At 41.7% G+C, this 13,858-nt stretch overlaps 1 long non-coding RNA gene across 1 annotated transcript; it reads right to left on the bottom strand.

Annotated features, from left to right (window-relative positions):
* Nucleotides 1-3,026: 3,026 nt before the first annotated feature.
* Nucleotides 3,027-12,989, bottom strand: LOC143420467 (uncharacterized). The gene is made up of 3 exons (XR_013100297.1): nt 12,707-12,989; nt 12,027-12,104; nt 3,027-3,106 (listed from the first exon to the last, which is right to left on the bottom strand). It is a non-coding gene; the product is annotated as an uncharacterized LOC143420467 (long non-coding RNA).
* Nucleotides 12,990-13,858: the final 869 nt, after the last annotated feature.

Raw genomic sequence — 13,858 nt, 5'->3', positions numbered from 1 at the left:
ACTGGGGCCTCTGCTAGGCATTCCCAGCACACCCTCACTACACGTTTAGGTGCACCGGGTCTGTCCAGCATCCTCCCGCTCCTCCTGATCCAACTCACCACCAGGTAGTGATCAGTTGACAGCTCAGCCCCTCTCTTCACCCGAGTGTCCAGAACATATGGTCACTGGTCTGGTGATGCGATTACAAAATCAATCATCGACCTGCGGCCTAGAGCGTCTTGGTGCCACGTGCACTTGTGGACACTCTTATGTTCGAACAAGGTGTTCGTTATGGCCAAACTGTGATTTGCATGGAAGTCCAATAACAAAACACCACTCGGGTTCAGATCAGGGAGGCCGTTCCTCCCAATCATGCCCCTCCAGGTCTTGCTGTCGTTATCCACGTGAGCATTGAAGTTTCCCAGTAGAACAACAGAGTTTCCACGTGGAGCACCTTCCAGCACCTCCCCCAAGGACTCTAAGAAGGCTGGGTACTCTGAACTGCCACTCAGCGCATAAGCTCAGGTGACAGTCAGGACCCGTTCCCCGATCCTAAGGCGCAGGGAACAAACCCTCTCATCCACCGGGAATAACCCCAACGTACAGGCAGCAAGTCGAAGGGATATTACAATACCCACCCCAGCTGCCGCCTCTCACCAGGGGAAACTCCAGACTGAGACAGAGTCCAGCCCCTCTCCAGGAGACTGGTTCCAGAGCCATGCGTAGAGGTGAGCCCGACTATATCTAGCCAGTACCTCTCAACCTCACGCACTAACTCAGGCTCCTTCCCCACCAGAGAGGTGACATTCCATTCCCTATCCCGGGCAGGGTAAACTGTTCCCTCGATGTTTTCCTCATAAGGGTCTTCTGAATCACTCTTTGTCTGGTCCCTCACCCAGGACCAGTTTGCCATGGGAGACCCTACCAGGGGGCAAAAGCCCCCGGACAACATAGCCCCTGGAGTTGCCATTTAATTTCAGTAATTGTTCAGAGTTACGTTCTAAAGTACGTGATAGGTGAAATCTGCGAAGTAGCCAACTTTATTTTTTACAATTATTATAGATGTTTTAAGGCTGTAAAACACCTCACTACACACTTTTCTCAGACAGGCATGAACATTTTCACACTTTTCTCTCTTGTTTAAACACTCTCAAAGTTCAAACCTTTGTAGAAAAATAAGTCCAGTATTATAGAATGAAACCAAAGGCACCCGTGGATGCCTTTGACGATGCAAAACGTTTTAGTGACATCGTTGTGTTTGTTGGGGAGAAAACTTACAAACTTACAGTACAGCCCCTTATGTAAATTTGACAATCTGAACGCATTCTGTACTGTACGGGAGACACGGCATGAGATTGATTGGTCTACAGCCAATCAGGACGCAAAACACAATGCGCTGTTAAAAAAAAAGCATGCAAAATTACATGGAAAAATATCCGCAAAATGTTGAGGCCACGAAAGGTGAACCGCGTTATAGAGAAGGACCACTGTACTTACTCTAAAATAAAAAGCTTTATTTTTCTTTCCGAAATAAGTCCATTTTGGTTTTCTCCAAAAACGAAGGTTGGAATAAGAACAGGGTTTGGACTGTGATTGATGATGACGTTTTAGTCTTAACTAATGAGCAAATGTTATTAGTGGCCATCTCAAAAATGACCCACTAGCCATTCAAAAGGTTGCAGATGGCTGGACAATTGCAGCACCCATTGTATGTGTATCCCCATGTAATGTTTGTGCTATATGTGTAAGGTCGGGGGGGGGTCCCATTTCACTGCAGGGCAACCTGCATGTGACGAATAAAGCTTTGATTGATTGATTGATGTGCAATGTGAAAATCATAATGATTTTCAGTCAGATAGATATATAAAAAATATCAAATTCCATTGGTCACATAAACTGAAAGGACACGATGGTATCCGATGGTTAAAAAACTATGAAAACCTTGTGTGAGTACACCTGGTCCCTTCTCCAGTCTTCTCCTTTCCTCATCTTGTCAGATGAGGTCGCCAAGCTCCTTGAGCAATGACTTTCACAAGCACCTTGTTTTGATGGATTGACCCTTTCCCATGACAAATACCTTCACTGTAAGCATAATTAAAATAAAAAAAACACAGAATTTCTGACACAAGCATGCTTCATGGCGAGACCAGTAATGCTTGGCCGATGCACTTGATTTTGGGGTTGACAAAGACAAAGGAGATGTCCACGTGTAGGAAAGTAGGAGAGAAAAGTAATGATAAATTCTAACTATTTGCCTCTGAGATCGGGGCTGTGTGTCCACAATATGTGTGTGTGTTGATTGGTGATGAACAACATGTGTGTCTGTACCTCTAGCACCTGTCAGTTCATATGCTCCAAACTTGTGTCTTTGAACAGATTAATGTAGTTGTTCTTAATGTCATTACTTAATGTGTTTGGAGAATTTAGGAAATGAATCATAATTACCAGCTCAGACATTGAAAAATCCATGTTTGGGAACCACCATCTCTTGAATTCCTGCTGTTTGACACTGATAGGTATTAAATATTTGCATGTACTGTAAGTGTGTGTGTGTGTGCTATGTTGGGGGAGAACTAGAGAGCTGTTGTTTCTGGCAGAGCCCAAACAAGCATGACGACAGCGCATTAAAAACGGAGCCTGTCCAACTCTGCTTCTATCCTGCCGTCGTGAAGGCAGCTCTGTCTGGCTGAGACACCTGGAGGCCCTGATGGATGGCCCCAGTTATGCATTAGAAAATAAAAATGTGTAAATTTATTTTGTAGCTGTCTGCATCTGGCTAACGAGGTCAGCAACGGCAGCCAAGAAAACGAGACAAGGCCTGGATCTAACAGGCGTGTTATTTTGTGTACAGCACGATGATTGTAACGCTTTAATGTGGCTGCTGTGCAAACAGAAAAGATCCAGAGCCAGAATTGCCAAATGCTTTGCTGTTTTTTGGATGGAATAATACAATCCTCCACAAAGAGAATATGTGGTTTTAGTTTGTTAAAACCTGTTCAGTACAAAATAAGCAAATCCAGCCATGAAGAACAGAAGCAAAACTCACCTTTACATGTGGGTTTGCCAGCAGTTTAAGAAGCTCTTTGACATCCCGACTGGCTGATTTGCCTTCCAGCTCATCAGACACCTGAAAAAAGTCAAGGACACAATGTTCACACAACTGTGCTCAGACCATTAAGCATGCTTCTCTTTTTCAGGAGTGTATGTGAAGGGGTGAGAACATGTGAGAAGACAATCTTTGCTTAACTTTGGAATATATCCCAACCTGATTCTCTCAAAATCATTTAGAGTTCAAATGATTCTAAATCACCTTTTATGAATCAGGAGAGGAAGGTTTGATCAAACATCAGATTATACCCTCTGAAAGTAAAAGTTTTCTAAAAAGTACAGCTTGATGCTCAAGAGTACTGCCTGTGCTAGTAGTTTTAGGTGTAACAGACAGGAAAGCTTATGTTGTCTTAAATTAGGTACATCACAGTGGGAGTTCTAGGCCACACTTTGTCACGTGGCCTAGAACTCCCACTTATTGACACCTGCCCTTTGATAAATGTTCCATTGTGCCAGATCATTTTTCAATGAGAATCTCAGGAACTAAAGAAAACAGTCGGTTAAACCTGGAAACAATGGGAGCTCTGAGAGCTTCACTGATCACTGGGCCTGAGCTGAACTACATTATGATGAATGATTGGTAGCTCTGAGACAAGTGACTCTGCTTCTTAAGCCCAGGCCACGCTCCTCCATCTGTGCTCTGATTTATGAAAGATCCTCCTGGACGTGGTTGGAGTGTGGAAAGGAGCAGCAAGCCATCCCACACAAAGATCTGTCTGTGCTGAACTGGGATCAGGAGCGACTAAACAAAGAGAGCTGGTAGCAGTCGCAGACAGAGGTTTATGCATATGAGTGTAGGCTGAAGGGAAAGTTAGAAGTTATGCCCTAATGACACATATGCACAAACATATTTCTTCTCTTGAGTGTGGTGAGATAACATTAAATAGCACTGCTTTGTGTGCTTTGCTTTAACTTTAGCTAATTCAAGAAGCAATATTTGAAGAATGGAAATACAGGGCTGAAGTGATTAGTCATCAAATTAGTCATCAGCTACTTTAATGAAGTACCGTATTTTTTGTACCATAAGGCGTACCTGATTATAAGGTGCACTGTCAATGAACAGGTCTGTTTTCATGCATAAGGCGCACCGGATATTATTATAAGGCGCATTAAACGAAACAAAACAGTCAGATAAGTCAAACTTTACTCAACTCATTCTTCTTGCTTCCTCCACTTCCGTACCATCGATTCATTAATGATGAATTCTCTCGCAGCTGCTCTATTCCCATGTTGTTGCAGTTTATTAATGACTAACCTGGTATTGTGGATGGATTATCTCAGTTGTTCTCCTGATTGAAGTTTGGTCCGTTTACAGCATCTTGCGTTGCGATTGCATTTGTAGGGACCCTCCATCGGGAACCTTCACGTTAACTTTTATCGTGTGTGAAAAAGTTAGCGTTCATCCTCCAGCTTCACTGTGTTTATGTTATGCTAACATAGCTGTGTCACTAGCGATCACGTAGCAAATCATTAGAGGTGTCCAAATTCAGAGACTGCATCCTCCTGAGGACCCGCCTTCGCGGTCTATGTGGGCCAGGTCCTCTGAAGGCCAACGAATTATTGGAAACATGTTTATCGAAAACAATGAAACAGCAGCATACTGGAATTTTGAATTATAAAAATTAATTCAATTTTTATAATCTTCCTTCATTTGAAACCGACTCTTTTGCTGTGGGATGAACTGCTGACCAACTAATTCTTCATCCTTTCTTACTTGTGATAGGCTGTAATCCTTGTACAAATGAAGGGCTTAGAATTAATTAACAAAAGCTGGGTCACCTGTAAGGATTATTTTCATTAGCTTTCATGGCTTAATTTACTTCCATTACTACAGGAAAGCTGGAAGTTAATCAACCTTTTAGTCCCTGAAAATACCTTGGGTAGTTTACCTCTTGAGTTGGTGCCATATAAAGTTTTTTGACTTCAATAAAAGCTCATGGATGTAACGGACTCTACGTAATATTACAATTCATTTTATATATGTCCTGTTAAGCACTGCTTCTACTTCTGCCTCATCTATGTCCTAAATATCTGTTTATTTTGGATACAGGGTCCCTTCTCTCTTTCACTGTGTGAGGTTTCTCTCCGGTTGTCCTCACCAGTTTTCCACTAAAAGCTTAGAAACTTGGAAATTTTTGGTGTAATTTAAAAAATAATTGTGAATTTGTGATGTTTGTTGACCATGACAATGTTAGGTTAAATAACTGTAACTAACTACCAGACATATAAGGACATATAAGGAAAACTGTTACCCAAGAGTAAATGAAATCAACAGACATAATGGCTGGCTGCTCCAAGTTTATTGAGAGTTTTGCCATGGAGCAGTAACAAAGTGTTGCTCACATTGCTCATTTTGGTGTCTATGCTGTCATCACATACAGATAAACTGAACATGGACATCTCCCGAAGAAATCAGTAACTCCTTCATGTGTGGCGTTCTGTGAGATGATGATAGAGTTTGGAAAAACTGGAGTTTGTTTGATTAAAGATCCCTGCAGTGTGGGTATAAGGAAACAGAGGTGAGGCAGAGGTAAATGCAGGGGTCTGAAGGTTAGGCTGGGGTTTGGGTGGATGTTATGTCCCTCTGACTATAGCAAAATGTGCTTTTCGCTAAGGAGGCATTGGGGTCTTTTCATTATTTCCATTAGTTCTGATCCACCCTCAAGGGTCCAAAAGATGTCAAGAATTAATAGCCACAGTGGTCAAGGTTACTCTTGCGATAATTCACTCAACCCTGCATCTTTTCACTTTATCAAATGTTCAAAATATTAAAAAAAAAAAAAAAGAAGGAAGGAAGGAAGGAAGGAAGGAAGGAAGGAAGGAAGGAAGAAAGAAAGAAAGAAAGAAAGAAAGAAAGAAAGAAAGAAAGAAAGAAAGAAAGAAAGAAAGAAAGAAAGATAGATCTCAATAGAATAAAGGAGAAGTAAGATATGGGACTGAAGGAGAGAAGAAAACCTAGATAGATGGGGTGATACATACCATATACTCCACATTGTTTCAAGTGAAGGAGGCATAAAAAGTCGGAAACCTGTACATTTCCAGTTTTCCCAAATAAGATGTCCCATAACTCAGTATGAAGAGCAGATCGGGCATGTTTGACAACACATTCCTCGGTCTACCTTTACACTCCCCTGATGGAATCACATTTTCCAACCCTCAGACCTTCACAGAGAGCAAGGCAGGGGGCAAACAATAATACTGGTCTCCTCTGAGACTGTGTGCACTTCATTTGTTAAATATCAAAGCAGATACTGCGGTGTTTAGATATGTTTGATCCCAACAACTCTCCCATTACCTACAATGGCTAAAGGTTTATTACTTTAATATATATCTGCCAACACATTTATGTAACCTACTTCCAGGTATCTTGTATTAAAAATTTATTAAAACTGCTAACCTTTTAATATTGAATGCCAGGCTGCGTCATTCATTTTCTATGATGAATAAAATGCACATTGGCTGTCTTTATTCAGTAACTGATCAATAATATACTGGTTGACTGCAATCAGCGTTTAACATGAAGTCCTTCCAATGCACCATTTTCATTAGATTTTACAGTCATGCACTGAGATGTTTTCCTATTATTATATTTTATGGGTTTCAATAAACATTTTAAAGTCTCATGCTCTAAATACTGGCTTTCACACTCCTAGAAAAATAAAATTAAAAAGGAAAATATTAATATGTAATTCTTTCTCATGCAAATAATCAAATTTAAAGAGACTCGAAATAGGAATAAAAAGGTTTGTAATGATGTGTTTGATACAAATTTACTATTAGTGAGGGCATTCTAAAAATATGCTTAGTATGTCACCGGAGCTAAATAGAACTCGGTAAGGTTTTATATTTTAATCAACAATAGTGATCATAGAATATTAATCCAATCTTGTGCATGGGGAACCGTAGGTCCTGGCATTCATGTCAATCTACACTATACTGCCAAAAGTATTTGCTCATCTACCATATGAGCTTGAGTGACATCCCGTTCTAAAGCCATAGTGTTTAATACAATGTTGCCCACCCTTTGCAACAATATATCAACTCTTCTTTGAAGGCTTTCCACGAGGTTTAGGGGTGTGTTTATCATAATTTTTTGACCATTATTCCAGAAGCAGATTTGTGAGGTCAGAAACTGATGTTGAACAGGAAGGTCTTACTCACAGTCTCTGCTCTAATTCATCCCAAATGTGTTGTATTCGGGGTGAGGTCTGGACTCCGTACAGGCCAGTCCAGTTCTTCCACACCAAACTCTCTCATCCATGTCTTAATGGACCTTTTTTTGTGCACTGGTGTACAGTCATGTTCCAACAAATTTGGTAGCATGAAATTGTCCAAAATGTATTAAGTATTAATAATTCCTTTTACTGGAAATAATGTACCAAACACAACTTCTGAAAACAGCGTCATGCATAACCCTCCCTTCAACAAACGTTACACTTGGCACAGTGGAGTCAGACAAGTACCGTTCTCCTGGCAACCTCAGAAACCAGACCCAAAAGCCTGGTTCATCACTTCAGAGAACACATCTCCACTGCTCCGGAGTAAAGTGGTTGCATGTTTTATACCACCGCATCTAATGCTTTGCATTGCACTTGGCTTGGATGCAGCTGTTTAGCCATGGAAACCCATTCCACTAAGCTCATAGAAACTCATCTCCAGCTAGACCTCGTTGGAACGTTCAGCATTCGTAGACCACAATATCTTCCTACATAAATTAAAAGACGCCATAGGTAAATATATTTTGCTGCAGTGGTTTGAGTCTATTAGATGCCATTTGTTTCATGAAAATCAAGAGTCCTCTTCACACACAAAGTTTAATTAAGGAGTTCTACAGGGCTCTGTGCTGGGACCAGTTCTATTTACATTACACATGCTACCCTTAGGCAGTATTAGAAAGCATACATTTTCACTGCTATGCAGATGATACCCAGTTTTATTTACTCATGACACTTTTTCAGTGGGAGAAACATTTCGTCACTCATCCAAGTGGCTTCTTCAGTCTCAGCTGACTGCAAGTTTCCCCAACCTGATCAGTGACCACTGGTCATTGGTCTTTGATCACAACAGATAGGTGCTCCTCTCTGAGCCTGGTTGTGATGGTGTTTTCTTCTCATTAAAAGGGAGTTTTTCCTTCCTGCTATTGCCAAGTGCTGATTGGAGTTTTCACTCTAGGGTCTCTGCCTTACAGTATAAACTACCATCAGGTGACTATTGTTATTATTTGCTGCTATCTAAATAAAACTGAAGTGGTTTGAATTTGAATTGAGTGGATTGAGTTGAATGTGGATTTTAGTTTTGGCGCATATCATAAACCTTGTGGCAGACACTGCTGTTTTTAATATTTTTGGGGGGAGAGCTTTTTCTGGCTTTTTTTTTTTTGATAGGGTACAGTAAAGAGTGACAGAAAAACAGAGGGGGAGAGAGCGTAAGACATGCAGGCAAAGGGCCACAGATTGGATTAGAACCCAAGCACACAGCATATGGTTGCCTGCTCATTCCAATGAGCTAAACCGGCACCTGACACTGCTGTTTGTAAAATTACCTTCAAACCCAGTTTATAATCCAATCAAGCATCTGCAGAATGCACCGCAACAAGTTCACTCGATGGACCCACATGGATCTGCTTCCAACATCCCTGTGAGAGACACCGTAGGACAATTCCAGAGATCCCATGTGTACACCCCCGGAGTCAGAGCTGGTTTGCAACATGAGGGGAATCTACAATACTGAACATGCAGTTTTAGTAAAGGAAGAAAAGGTGAAAAAGCGATTAGATAGTTGGTCTCACAATATATTTAACTTTAGATATTATTGATTATTTTAATAATTATTTTTCTAAAAGGTGAGAAAATATATGATCACTTCACACAGCTTCCTGATATTCAAGTTAAGCTTTTCCCCAGACAACAGTATAAACTGTTTGACTGTTTGATAATCTTTTCAGCTATGCATAATTATTATTGTTATTATCCTTAATTATCTCAATAATCAATTCAATAATGATATCAAAGTGTTGACTGCTTTTTATCTGTCTGAATGAACAGTACAATCAGGTCAGATTAACACTACAAAGAGCTTTTCATTCCTTCATTATTTATGTGTTGACAGTGTAAATATTACCTTGTCAACCTGTAAAAAAAAGACCCTAGAATAATGGGTCTAGGGTCTGGCGATCATACAACATTAATTGCGGTTGTTCTCAAAGTGTGTTTTCACATTTGCATACTATACCTACCTAACGCTTCACAGTAAAAACTGACATGAAAGCCACTTGACACTGATGAACCCTTTCTCTGTGTTTGTATTTTTCCTATCTGACGCTACAGGAATAAAATGCAGACCAATGCTCTCTGATGGCACCAAGTGGTCTGTCCAAGTAACAGCAGAGTTTGTATGAAGATGTTTGGAAGTCAGCCAGAAGAGGAAAAGGATTCTCCAAAAGGGCGAAGGATACAAGTCAGCCATAACAACCATACAGTTCTAAATCAATGGCCATCACTTGAACTATGGGTTGCTATTCAACGTACTGCTGATGTGTGTCTAGCTTTCATATTTGATAGTCTGATTGAATTGACAGATTGGAACATGCATGTGTGAGGCTAATTTGCCCTTGTTGATTAAAGTAGTGTGATTTGTTTTATTCCATTATAAGGCAAGAGTGCCTCTATGTCAGTTTTGATGAGGGCTTGAGAAAGACCGTGTGTGGAGCTGTGATTGTGTCTGTGCATACTCATGGAAGAGTGTGTGCAGTCACCAGCTGACATGTCTTTATATGTATGTAATACAGTACTCTTCCCAGAGCCAAGTATTGATCATGTTTCAGGCGAGATTGGCCATGCTGGTTTCACTGGAGCAGTGGCAGTCACCTGCTGGGAGTTCTAGACAGTGCGGCCGGGGCCAGACGAGGGTTGAAGTGTCATTTTATGTTAGTCAATAAATTAAGCCTCCATTAACCGAAACCCAAGCCTGAGATGAATTTCATCTAACTGTAGATCTCTCCACTTGCACTTGAGTCCATAGCCACCACTTCAATAGCGTTCATTTGGAGCGGTGACACGAGTGAAAAACAATCTGCTTTCAAAATATACCACAATGCTCTGGGTTGAGCCGAGGAAGGGAGACTCAGGACTGCGGTGTGCTCTGAGATGCTTTGATACACCTTCTCTGAGCTTTACCCTGATATCTGATAATCCCTGGGAGACGCTTTGCGGGGCATTTACCAGGAAGCATAAATTTGAAAGTCTGTAATTTGACAAAAAGAATGAGAAAGAAAATCTGTAAGGAAGATGTTGAGATGATGAGAGCTGGGGGTCTCTTCAACCATCTGTGGACTCTTGCCACAGCCTGGGGAGGCAGAGGCAAGACTTAGGAAAGAGAAACATAAGTGATCCTTCTCTTCTGTTTTTAGGTTCTTGAATGAGCTGGAATTCTTGTTCTGGTGTTATCTGGTTAGCCATGTCCTTTGCCAGTACTAACAGCAGGGTAGAACAAACACGCAGAAGGAAAAGGAGCTATAAAATGTATTTTTGAGAATATTACACATTCAGACTCAACCATCCTGGTTCAGTTAAGGGTCTGGGGCGGTTTGGGACTTCTGTCTTCTGTCTCGACTCGTGTGTGTGAACTCTAAGGATGGAACGTTCTGACTCCTCCCATGATACTTGTAGCCTGTAAAGGTCAGGAAAACCGCTCTGGACCACATGATGGCCTTCCTCTCGTGACAGACTAAGGACACTTTGGGCTCTGCCCTCCTCGATCTTTTCCCCAACCAACTGCAAGAGTTTCAGCCCCCTTTCTCTCGTCTTTCCTTTGACTCAGTACTAATTAAGATGATGTATGGCTGCGGGTTCTTTAGAAGGGGTGGAATAGATGGAGGCACTTTGATTACAATAAACAGAGTTCGAGATATCAAACAAAACCACACACTAGTAAAAGTGCTTTTCCTCCTGTGGGGGGGGGGGGGGGGGGGGGGGGAGAAAGAGGAGGAAACTTATGTTCACATATGGTGTTGAATAAATATTGCAGATGAACAATACAGTAACAAATGTCAAGACATTTGGTTAATAAATCAAGCTAAATATCTTTTGCAGCTTCACAAGGGCTGCAAGTCCAGTGGAAGAAAAGCCTCATCAGTGCTGCTGCTGGTACTGTTATTATTCATTTACTGACAGAAGTGACTCCTAACAGGCTAACTAATGAAGAGAGGCCGTATCCAATAGGTGACACTTCCTCTAGCTGGAGTTCATGTTCTTTCTGACTTGCGCTTACTCGCTCCATCTTAGTTTGCCTGCTGAAATAATCTGTCATAGCACACCCATCAATCCTCAGATTGCCTGTGACTGAGTCCTTCTATCCGGTCTGTGCCCAAAGAAAATGATCAGTCTGTCTTCGAAGAGCTGGATTTCCGATTTGGTGGTGTATGACTAGACATTTGGGCAGCAAAGGCGGTCGTGAGGGTAGGCGGTGAGTCCAGGGTAGGCAGAGGCTAGTGTTTGTATAACAGTGACCAAGTCTAGAAAACCAAGAGGTAAAAGAGGATAAACAGTTTGAAGCTACTTTACATTATAATGTACAATGTGTATTTATGACTCTGTGTGTGTGTTTAATGGAATATTCTGCTGGACTTATCTTGAATAAAGATTGGCTAATTGGTACAATTGTCTGAGGGAAGGTTTAACTACAGACACTGTTTTCCAGAGGGATCTCAGTTTGTTATGTTATGACTGACAACCCAACACAAAAGAAAGCTTTGTATTGAAAATGAATGCAAGAAAGATTGTGGCCCAAAAATGTGCAATTTGTGCATCGCAGATGCTCATACTTTTGGTCAGTCTGGTGAAGCAATTTACGAAGATACTTTCTGCTGCTTTAATCGATTCATTTGCCTCCCAGCCAATAAAAAGATCGATCAGTTTAAACAAGTTTTTTAAAACACTTACGTCACGTGCCAGAGGTGCAGCTCCTTCCAGGACAGGGGCGGGCTTGCTCTCTTCATAGTGCTGCAGCCGTTCGTGGATCTGAAAGGACAGATTGTATTCATTATTAAGGTAGTTATTGAGATAGTAGTGAGCACATGTGGAAGAAAAAGTGTGCACGCTGGAAGCCATGTGCACGTCTCCAAACAGACATGTGAGAAAACATGTACAACCTTCATCAGCACCATCTTGTACATACACAGAGTTCATTAAATCATGTCCTTAAATACCAAAAGCACACACAAAGATCTTTCACTCCCTCGATCCACTAAGTATTTCAGTTAGCTTAGCCACTGTACAAACAATCCAGTTTTCCACCATGCATTCGATATGTCCCAGTGGCCCCGTGATGATTCCAAATCATTTCAACAGTCTGGTGAAATTGGCTAAACATTTCCTTATCAGCCTCAGCGCTGTGACTGCACAGTGTTGAGAGACAGAGCTGCGTCTCTGGAGAGTTGCTAAAATGGAAAGTAAGCCTGACTCGTGCGCTCACTTTCACTCATTTATACACGCAAAACCACTTCATCATATGTGGAGCAGAGATGGAATAATTTATATACACACAAAGCACACGTTCACACCCACGCACACAACGTCAAAGGCACAGTTGCACAACTGTGCCTACGCACACACAGACTCACAAAAAACACTACAGATATCCCATTTGTGATTTAAAAGCAGCTGCGCAGGAATGCATTGACAGCCTACAGGCTGCTGTCAGGTCCCATCAAGGAACAGACAGGGACAGCTTTCCTCCCAGCAGCCACTCCTGCGTCTCTCCTTCCTCAGGCCCAGCATGGTGAAGGGGATCTGGGCCACGGGTCTGACTGATAGCTGGGCCCCGAGCCTGGAGCTTCCAGCTGGATGTCCTAGAAAGCATTCCAGGAGGATGGTGGAACAGAGGAGCCTCTGGCTGAGGAGAGAGTGACAGAGATGCTCTGGGCCACTTCTATATCTAAAGGGCCAAATCCACACATGCGGGAGTGCACACACACACACACACACACACACACACACACACACACACACACACACACACACACACACACACACACACAGATGGAGCCGTGACAATGTGTGACAGAAAATCACTCAGCAGGACAGAAAAAGACAAGAAAAGCAGTTTGTTTGCTGTCACACTGAACGGCTACAGATGCTTTGTGCAATTAAAACATCTGTTTTAGGAATGTTAGACATAGTTTTTACTCCTCGCAACACAGGTGATTATGTTTTAAAGCTAGATGGTAGCAGTACTGTAAATACGGAGGAAAGCAAGTCAGAATCACTGACAGTTGAATGTTCTGACACAGTCACAGGACGGTATTTGTCCTCAATGTTTTTGGCCCTGGCAGAAGTTCTGATTAGCAATAACATGAGCAGCGTGCGTAGATGAGTTGATTTGAGTCTCTTCAAGCTGTCATCTGGCTTCGATAATCACCAGGGACCAACACCAAAATCCAAAACATGATGTCATTCATTATTATTATTATTATTATTATTATTATTATTCAAAAACATTACCCAAACACCAAATGTCACCCATCAAAATCACTTTTATAACTTTCCAGTGAAGAAAACGCGACGCAACGACGTGTGAAATGTCTTTACATCGTCTCTCCCCATCAAGATTCCAGTTTAAATCTTGGCCTTAAACAGCTACAGCCATTTCAGCTGGACTTATCCACACAGTCTGCCGAGATAAATCACAGCCTGTTAGGACTCTGTCTTGGCCAGCACAACAGTCATGTTTCAAGGTCAGCTTAGAAGTTCAAATCCTGCATAAAGCCGTTATT

This window comes from Maylandia zebra, linkage group LG9 (assembly GCF_041146795.1).
Source record: "Maylandia zebra isolate NMK-2024a linkage group LG9, Mzebra_GT3a, whole genome shotgun sequence".
Taxonomy (NCBI): domain Eukaryota; kingdom Metazoa; phylum Chordata; class Actinopteri; order Cichliformes; family Cichlidae; genus Maylandia; species Maylandia zebra.
Note: the sequence above shows the minus strand (reverse complement) of the source record. Positions and strands in the feature narration are given on the sequence as shown.